Raw genomic sequence first — 10,455 nt, 5'->3', positions numbered from 1 at the left:
CTGGAGGGTCTGACCTACGAGGAACGGCTGAGGGAGCTGGGGTTGTTTAGCCTGGAGAAGAGAAGGCTCAGAGGTGACCTTATTGCAGTCTACAACTACCTGAAGGGAGGTTGTAGTGAAGTGGGAGTCGGCCTCTTCTCACAGGCAACTAGTGATAGGACAAAAGGACATAGCCTCAGGCTTCGCCAGGGGAGGTTCAGGTTGGACATTAGGAAGAATTTCTTCTCAGAAAGGGTTATTAGACATTAGAACGGGCTGCCCAGGGAGGTGGTGGAGTCACCATCTCTGGATGTGTTTAAGAAAAGCCTGGACATGGCACTTAGTGCCATGGTCTAGTTGACAGGGTGGTGTCAGGGCAATTGTTGGACTCGGTGATCCCAGAGGTCTCTTCCAACCTGATTGATTCTGTGATTCTGTGAAAAGAGGTTAAGACGTTGATTAGCCAGCACTCAAAATACAATATAAGATTGGGTAATAAATTCTCTGTGCTAGTTTCACTGGTAGTTTAACCTCAATTTTGTATGCATTCCTTAAAAAGAAACTAGTGCTTTCTATTTTCTAAATATAAAAAAAGTATAAGAATTTCTGAAAACCAGAAATTCAGTGACAAAGTTTGTTATATAAAGACTCACTGTATAATATTTCCTACGTGGAGAAAAACAAAGCCAATACACCCCCACACACAACCTGGCCCCCACCATGCTAAAAGTGGTGTGTGATGTATGGATCAAAGTACAAACAGTGTAGACACTACACTTTGCTGAAGGGCTGTGGCAGTACTGTCACGAGGTCTAACTGTTTTTTGAGCCTGTGTGTTACTTTTAATATATTCTTGATAATGAGTTTTACTTTTAGTCTGGGAACCCCAGGCTGTTAACTAGCCTTTGACCAGTATCAGATTATTTTCATGGTTCTATTTCATTGAAAATAGCAAAATCTAGCAACAGATTTCAAGGAATTGTCAAAAAAAAAAAGAGTTATTTTTAGTAAAGCAGAAGGTGTTTATTAAATTTAAAAAAGTTACACACAAAAAGGAGCCTACAGAAAGCGAAACCTGAGAGTATTTGGGATGAATATAAAGGAACCTAAACACATATGGACAAGCCACTACCGTACACATGCAAAATGAAGCACAACTACAACTCAAATGTGGGCTGAAAAAAACCTATCACATTGGTTCTATAAATCCATTAGGAACCAAAGGATAACCAGGAGAAATGTTGGCTTGTTAGCTAATGAGAAAGACAGAAGATACTGAATATACCATAGATCATAGCATGCAATGCTTATTTTGTTTCAGATTCTTCTAAAAGGCTCAGAATGCTTACACTATCAGGATTAATACCAGAGAGTCATTAGATAAATTAGATTATTTCAAACAATCTGAATTTTAAATCTAGTCCTAGGAAACCCGAAGACCTGTCTGGAGCACTCATCACAGTTTCCAATAATCTTTTAAAACCTGCAGGGATCAATGAGGTTCCAGAAATGGGAAACATCATGTCTATCCTTAAAATAGAGGGGAAAAGGGGGAATCAGAGAATGTTAGACTAGTCAGCTTGACTTAACTTTCCAGAAAAAAAAAAAAAAAAAGAAAAAAAACTGGCAAACATCATGAAGGTAACAGTTTGCAAGCACCTGGAAGAAATAAGGAGATAAGCAACAGCCAAGACAGACCAGTCAAGTTCCCATCTAATTTTCTTCTGTAAGAGATTGTTTAGATGGGGAAAAAGCAGAGGTGCTGTCTATCTTAACTCGAGTAAGGCTGTTGACACTGTTTCCAATGATGTTCTGGAACAGTGTGAAGTCATCTGCCACCTTCATCTGCAGCCGTATAGTCCACTGTACCAACACAGACTGGTTTTCAAAATGACCTAATCTGGCCTGATCTCATAAATCCTAAAAGATATGACCTGGTCACAGATCACCATTTGATCAGGCCTAGTCTGAATAAAGTGACTAAAATGTGGGAGTACAACTAGTAAGAAAAATGTGCACAGGCAGCTGATATCAAAAAGCTAACAACTAATAAGAAAGGCTGGATTGAGCCTTATAAAGGAGTCTGTCCTGGGGCTGATACTATAATTATTGACCTGGAGGATAAAAGGTTTTTCAAATTTATAGTTAAGATCAAGCTTCAGGAATGCGATAGAATTCAATATAATCTTGCCAATTTGGAGAAATGGTATAAAAAATATACAATGAACAAGGGAGCGGCAATGGTCTTAGGGAGGGTTTATCAACTTTAAAAATACAGGACAGTGAGCAACAGGTAGCAGATCACAAGCTGCACATCAGTCAAAAACATCATGCTAAGAAAAGACCAATTCCAGTTTGAGGCATTTAAAGAGTCGTTCAGTTCCATTGTGGTAAGGCCTCAGCTGGAATACTGGCTCAATCACTTGCAGAGATACATGGGCCAGATGAAAGTAAAATCCAGAGGTGGTCTGCAATGGTAAAGAGACATCTAAAAAACATGACTTGGAAGAGGTGATTGAAAGACCATGGGACTGTTTAGCTTAGATAAGAGAAAACTTGTGGAAAACAGAATAGCAAACATCTGGCATCTAGTCTGTTGCTAGGAAGGTCAATAGGAGAACGAATGCCACACGGGATATTTGAGAAAGCATTAGGATAAACCTTCTAGTGCTAACCACTGTCAATCTGTTGCCTGTGGAAGTTGTGGTATTAGCATCACAGGAGCATTTTGGAATGGTTTAGACAAATAACTTTCATGAATGACATAAACTGGGAACAGACTGAATGACTTCTTTCCCTTTCCCTGCTCTGTGTGTGCTATCACTGTTAATACATATCCACTCCTTAGAATTTCGGCAATAGGTCTCTGAATGGGACAGGATAAAAAATGGCTGTAGCTCTGTGTCACAGGAGAGATCAAACTCAAAGAGACGCAGAGCAAGACCCAGATCCAGGGCACCAGAGGACAAAATCCTAGGATGTCATTAGCAATCCCAAACAGAGATGGCACATGGGAGTCACTGTTGGGCAGCCCTTAACAAATACTAACAGCAATGAACAGGCATAAGTGATACAAACTGAGGAGCTGTCATAACACTAGCTAGATGATCTATCACAGAAACTACCAAGCAGCTTAGTAAAATGTGACTCCTTCGGAGACAAAGATTGAAAAGTTTACATAGCTTAATTTTTCAACTAGCTTTTCTACACTTGGAATTTGTTTGCATGGGAAGCTCATCAACGCAATGTTCCCCCAGTTGCAGCAAATACAAGAAGATGGACAAGCCTCCTGTGTTTGTGGAATAGTCTGGACAGTTACATACATCTAGCAATTATTATAATGGCCTACTAACCTACAATTATCAGGGAGAGAGGATTTGTAAGAAAGGAAGAAAGTGGTTAAGGATAGGATAAACAGATGTCAAATAAATATTTTATTATTCCTTTTCTGCTTGTTTTATTTTGACTATTCTGGTTTACTGCATCTTCTGAATGTGTCAGGAGCTATATAAAAATAAATACTCCTCCACAGAAAGGTGAAAATGCCCAGGGGCTGCAAGAGTATCTAGGTTCTTTTCATGTAGGCTCTACATTTAAAAGTCCCTTACATATTCTAGGATTACAATAAAGTGGAGAAAAGGACTAAAAGAATGTAAGACTGGACACATAACCCATTGGTCTCCATAGGCAGACAAGGTCTGATGCTGGGGATATTAAGTGATCCAGGCAGGGAAAAAAAAAATGTTGTTTTCTTTTTTTAAAGGATAATGAAGTGACAAAACTATTTCTTTTTTCCAGACAAAGAATGAGAAAAGCAAGAAAAGTGCTATTGAGGGAAACGAGCAATCAAAGGTAGCTAGAATGGCATTTTTAAGGAGGTGACAGTACATAAGAAAAATTAAGAAATTAGGTCTGAAGGATCCCTCAGAGTGAAGTTGCTGATGACATTTAAATTCTTGCATCAAATCAAAGAGCAATTTGAAACTGGGCTTCACTAAATCCTGTATATCAGAGTTACACACTTAGATATTCCCAAGACATGGATTTCCTGTTTATAAACAGAACTTTCAGTGACTTTACACATTTTAGCAGTGGAGTGAAAATCATTACGATGCTTTTCGTTTGTATTCTACATCGGCAGGAACAGAAAATTTACAGCCAGTACATGTGTTCCTGTCTTTTGTGTTCTGCCTTTGTTTTCAGGTTCAAAAGAAGTCAGGAGCCCAGCTCTGAGGGCCCAGACAGAAGTCAATAAGAGCAGGAGCAAACCCTGCAAGCCCTAGAACACCAGCCACAGTTACATCACAAACTAAATGCACCACTTGGATTATCTGTTGTTTAAAATAGATGTCTTTAGTACGCTATCTATGTGAATAAAAGTATAAACATTTCAGCTATCAACTCATCAGAACCGCTTGAGCAAGCATAAAATATCTTCTTGGCACCAGGTAGTCACTCCATCCTCTTAACACAATTTCTCTCTCTCGAACTTACTCTTCAGCCCCATGCTAATGGGTTCATCTTAAGATAGCAAAGCAATGCATGTTTTTAATATCAGACTTCCTTGCATTGGTGAGAGCTACAGATTTTTTGCTGACAAGACAGTTTTAGAGCTACATGAATGGTACATCTTTGTTTAGGGAAAAAAAAAATGAAGTGAGTAAGAATTCTGAACCACAAATGATGCCACGTGAAAGACTAAACTGAGCGCAAGAAGTGTTACAGACCACTTCATAAATGCAAATGAAGTAAGGTGAAGAATAAAATGAAAGCCCAGCTCTCCCCCAAATGTTTTTTTCTAAATACCATTCATTCTTTGCAATTTGGTCTATATTTCCATGTTAATTTTCTGATTTTATTTTTTATTTTCCATGTTTATTACTGAGTTGGAGTACCTGAAGCAGACCACCTAAGTTCTTTTGATTCAGCTTATTTTTTAATTTCCCCCTAAGCCCTTGAGTATTGTTATTTAATTGTTTCAGAGGAGCATCCAGGGCCTCTAAAGCCACAGAATAAGACCTGCCTGATGGGTCACAGAGTCCATGAGGCACAGACTGAAGTACTTGCACGACAATTACCACTAATGATTGAGTGCTACATGAACTGGAGCACAAGCCTCTTTCTGCTAGAAGAGGTCTGTGATGACAGGCTTACCCTAAGGAAACAAGATGTCTTCCCTTGTTGTCCCCAGCACAAATCAGTATGGGTTTCCTCTGCTCTGACCATCCACCAGAAAGTCTTCATCCATTACTCTTCGCAGGTCCCTTTATAGGCAAGCATTTACGATTTTCGGTCCACCCTCTCTAACACCAGCGTCAGCCCCTCAGCTGCACTCATATACACACGCACCCTCTTTCCCTTAAACAGAAAACAGAAAAATCAGAGGCAATTAGGGAGAGTAGATTGCTCACTAAATCTTTGTTGCTGAAGACAGTAAAAGAGCTTAATGAGCACCTTGGCCAAGAGCCCCACGCTGGCTTGAGCAGGCTGGTCCTGCGACAACAGCATCAGCGCGGTTTCATTCTCAGCTCAGTCAGCACCTCCCTTGCAAAGGACTTCTATCATGGCAGACCTTACATTCACACTGCAAGGCACTGCTGGCTTCCTCTCTATTCCTGTGGGTGACATACCAGAGAAGATCAGGGAGAAATACAAGAGAAATCCACGCCTGTCCTAGGCTATTGTGGTAAGATAATTCCTTTTGGATTTGTATCAAATTCCATTTAAAGCCATCCATTACTGAGGTCTCTTTTTTCCGCCTGCCACTGAGGTCCTCTCAACTATCCCACTGACAAGTCGGCCTTTTTCTGATGTCCCCAAGTGCCTGCATGGACATGGTATCAGATAAGCACTGGGATGATTGACTGGTTAACTGATAAAGTTGCTAATTAAAGCCCTGTTTTCAGCACTCCTGAAAGATTAACTGGGCCAAAAATTAGAGCACAGGGGAAGTTTTACTTTAAACAATCTACACTGTTTGGTAAATAAAAGGTTCTAACAATTTCAAAGAAAGTTGTGCCAAGAACCTTGCAAAAACATTTTCCTCCTCAGAGAATTATACAAATGGTGCAATTCACTTTAGAGCTTTGTAGGTTTAACTTTGAGTCTCTTGTAAACATGGAGGCTAATTCACTAAAAACGCTGCAGCACTGAAAGACAATCATTTTATAGTCTTAACCATTCATTTCCAATTACATGTTCCTAACATTTCAAACTGGCCAAAAATCAAAATTACTGGAAAATTGGAAGTGGGTTTAAAGAAGTAATTTCTATCTTCTCTAGTATAAGGTTAGATATCCAGTTACTGGCAGGACTGTAAAAATGAGATAATGAAGTCATATTAGGATGGCGGTGACTAAGCTAATACCTATACTAAACCACTAAATGCACCCAGCGTAAACTGCATGGCTCTCAGGACGAGCAGACTAAGCCTGAACTGAGTCACTGTGCAATCCATAGAAAGGCTGCTGCTTTTCTTTCTGTCACTGACACAACTACCAAACATCATTATTGGTTGTATAAAATACTACAGAAAGTCTAACTAGCATAAGCAGGAATATTATTGAGGTTTAAAAATGTTCTCAGATGTCCCAAGAGTGTATACACCTGTTTTGTTACTTGCTTGTAATATTCCCAGATGGAAAATGATTACCTAGTTTGAAGCAGTCTGATGAGATGAACTGAACTCTGTCTGATAATAAGCACAGAGATTTCTAAGCATGTTTTTGATTTAAATGCTGCAATAGTGATTATTTACTGTGAGGGTAACAGAACAGATGCAGAACACTTAGCTGACTGATATTTATGGGTTGCACATGCAGTACATCAGCACTTTTATTAGCATTGAGGTAATGATTCTAAATTGCAACTTGTTTTCTTGCTTCTTTTAGGAGATAACTTCTGTTAATAAATGGAGTGGAAAACGGAAGATGATCACCACTGAAGAATTACACTTATGCCTTGACTGCCTTGTGTCTGATATGTTTAGATTTCAGAAGGTAGACCAGGGGAGGCAGGTCATGATGAGAGGACTCATTTATAACCTGTACTAAGTTTAATTAAACATGGGTGATGCAAAAAATCTAAGTGCAGGTCCTGACCTGATCACAAAATTAAGTTTAACCTAAAATTTTTTTTGGCACATTATAAGGACCTGATAGAGGAGTCCAAACTGGCCCCATCATTACTGATGAATTCCAAATGTGCTTGATTCTGGGAGTGTGCTCTGCTGGCACTATCACTACAGAGAGATGGTAAAATCAAGGTCATCATCTACATCAATATATATATTTTTATAACGACAGGCTCACTATTGCTAGTGTTATCTCTTCCTTCTAATTACCTTTTGGAACAGGTAAACTCATTCTTTCCAGTTACCCAGCAATAGTATATTGTGCTCTTTGTGCCACACTTTCAAACACCATTGAGAGATGCTTGTATTGCAGCTATGGTGTATCTTTGTGGTGACACTATTCCCAAGAAAAATGAAGAGCCACACACCACTTTCTTCTTCTCAGTCTGTGAATGGTAAAGTTGTCAAGATGCTCTTCATGATCTAAAGCTACTTTGTAACACAGATATCTAGTACTCATTAAAAGGCCTGGCTTGACAGCCACCAAGGATGGAATGTCTTCTTTACCCATGGATCAAATACAGAACATCACAAATACACTAGACTGGAAACACAAGGTCTGTTCCCTAATTTGGCCTCTAAATGGAGAGTGCCATCTGGGACTCCCATGTGATCCCACTAAATTTGCATTCACATTCATACCAACAATTTTAGATTTCAACAACCTAGTCTGAATTTTTACTGAGAGTCTAGTAACTATTGCAGGAACCATTTATTTTTCCTTTCCTTCAACTCATTCTCTATGAATGATGTTCAACTTCCTTCCTTGCTGCTCCCTCTAGGAGCTCTGCATTTGTCTAGAAGCAGCCTGCCTTTGGCTAAGAATAATTAAAAATTGTCATTACCCCATTGCTCCTACAGAAGTCAGGAGCTGCAGCAGCTCTAAGAATTTGGACCTAAAAGCAATATGCAGCAGAAAGGATGTTAGAAAACCCTTCATAAGAACAGGAACCTAAAACTTAGCAAAGCTACAGCAAAAATTATCTAAAAGATAACTAGAACTTTAGCCCTATCCCACAACTTTAGCCTGATCCTGTTCCTAAGTCTACACTGAAGACTGAAAAGCAGCCTTAGGCCTCATTTAACTCCAGAACAGATTGCAAAACTCCTTGATAGAAGTTTAATGAGGTAACATTTCTTCCAGTTCCAGTGATATAGGTCTGATCTTGCAAGCCCATTATTCACTCATAGAGCCCAGCTGAAGCCAACAGGAGAGTTTACTTTGGGAAGAATAACTCGTGTAACAGTTTAAAAGGAAAGCTATGAAGAGCTACATATGTACTCTACAGATCGTGACTGTGAAGGTTTTGGTTTTAGTCCCTAAATCTAATTCAGAACAACATTGTAATGTTTTGCCACTCTTTCTCTGCATAAACCCTTATCTCCTCACAAAACTGTGTCCTCAGCTTCCAGTCTACTTTTAAAAAGTATTTTAATTTACTACTTTTTCAAATTAATTTCTTCATGGCCTCTTTATTTTCCAATTGCTTTCCTCCTCCTGTTCCACACTGATGCCCACATCTTTTCCTCTTTCAATCCTTACATATTGTTTGCTTCTTAAGAATGCTATCATCATCTAAAGCACACTAAAATTGTTTGAGAAGAAGTTGCTTAGGGATGTGGAAGAGAAGGGTCCATGGAGACTTTTGTTAATTGTTTTATACATAGTATGTACAACACAGAGATCATTTTATGCCAGAAGAAGGAAAGCAATAAAATCAATAAAGCAAAAGAAATTATTGAAATTTACAGGTGTGGAGAGATCAGGTATTAAGGCTATTTAAATTCTCAAATTCTAAAAGAAAAAGGAAACTATACAATACGTACCTCTGCGGAGAATAGCACACCTAGCAAATGAAAACACACAGTGAAGAAGAACACACATCCCCCAGGAGGAGTGCTTACAACTGCAGAACTGGAAAGAAGGGGGAAACTCACTGGCTCCCATCCGCCTACAGATAAATTGGTAACAACAATGATGGGGACTTGCAAATGGCAGAAAATAAACATACAAGGTAAGAAGGTAATTTCTTTTGAAAGCGATTACAAAACGGAAGAATTCAGCAAAATCTACAGTTTCCCTTTCACATCTTTACTTGAAACCTTGTTCATCCTGTAACGTTGCAGAGCATTTTCAGAATTAGCAACAGCAGAGATGTAACGGAGGGATTACTCTAGCAAACCTTTGCCCTGTCAGAAGCACGTGGGCACAGATGTCTGCATCTAAGTACTACCTTGTGCCTAGCTTGTGATATGACTGCCCTTTAGGTAAAACATGTACAGGTGATTTTCCTCTTCCTTTACACCTTGCCTTTAATCTATCTGGAACTTCTGTGGATAAGGGTCTGAATAGTAGCAAACAGTGTATATGCTGGTATTGGTAGAAGCCCTGAGGAAGACACGCCCTGCAGAAATTGAAACAGAAGGCTTGCCAAGCAGAGTGCTCTGAAGAGGAAAGCAAATCCTGGCAACGTATGAAAAAGAAGATGAGACAAAGCATTGTAACTTTGAAGTCTCGCACGCAAGATCACTCTGCAAGAGCAACTGTGCTCATCTCAACAGTGATTCTTGTCTATGCAGGAGTTGGACTATCACCTTTTGCAACACTATGTCATACTCCACCTCTTTCCCCCTAGCAGTATGTGGCTGCATCCAGCTCTACATATAGCTTGGACCAAGCATATATATGCATGTGTCCTACAAATACTATGCACTATATAATATATTACAAATACACAAACTGTTGTGAACACTGAGAGCTACCACTATATTTATGGTGATTTTTTGACAAGTGTGTAACTAATTTGACAAATGGGTAAATAAAATAATTTGCTATTTAAATTAATGAGCTTTTTTCTTTCCCTTGTTTCATTTTTCCTCTGAATATCCAGTCAATTTCTAACATACTTTTTTTTTTTTTGCCAGTGAGGATCTTTCTTTAAAAAAAAAAAGAAAACCTTTAATTCTCTGCTTTCCCTCAGAGCACAGCTCCTGCCAAAGGAGCTGTGAATAAAAGCCAGCTTTCACTGCCTTCTTGAGCATCTTCCATGCTTTCTGACTCCGCTAGAGCTGTTTCACAGATGCCTTCCTGGGTAAGACATCAGTATCATCTCCTCTTCTCTACACAGCACTGCCATGGCTTGATACTATCACTTACGCAATGCTCCCATCTCCTATCTGGTTAGTTAGAAGTACGCAATTTGTGTCAGACAGAAACAATAATCTTACAAGAGATTCTATAAGACCAAATGCTGAGCCAGTTGGCTATATTTTCTAATGAAGTAATCCAGTTGTGCTTTCTAGTCGGAAATTGGGTCCAATACTGTATATCACAGAATTATATC

At 39.2% G+C, this 10,455-nt stretch overlaps 1 long non-coding RNA gene across 1 annotated transcript in view; it reads right to left on the bottom strand.

Moving 5' to 3' along the window:
- Positions 1 to 278: 278 nt before the first annotated feature.
- The window catches only part of LOC137676780 (uncharacterized), a 56,940-nt gene continuing 46,763 nt past the window's right edge, over positions 279 to 10,455 (bottom strand). Inside the window, exons 4-5 of the long non-coding RNA XR_011050133.1 lie at positions 5,134 to 5,337; positions 279 to 413 (exon numbers count right to left, since the gene is read on the bottom strand). This is a non-coding gene — a long non-coding RNA (uncharacterized lncRNA). The remainder of the gene's footprint in view (positions 414 to 5,133; positions 5,338 to 10,455) is intronic.

The sequence above is a fragment of the Nyctibius grandis genome, chromosome Z (assembly GCF_013368605.1).
Source record: "Nyctibius grandis isolate bNycGra1 chromosome Z, bNycGra1.pri, whole genome shotgun sequence".
NCBI classification, from domain to species: domain Eukaryota; kingdom Metazoa; phylum Chordata; class Aves; order Nyctibiiformes; family Nyctibiidae; genus Nyctibius; species Nyctibius grandis.
The sequence above is the reverse complement of the archived record's forward strand: the minus strand, read 5'-3'. Positions and strand labels throughout refer to the sequence as shown.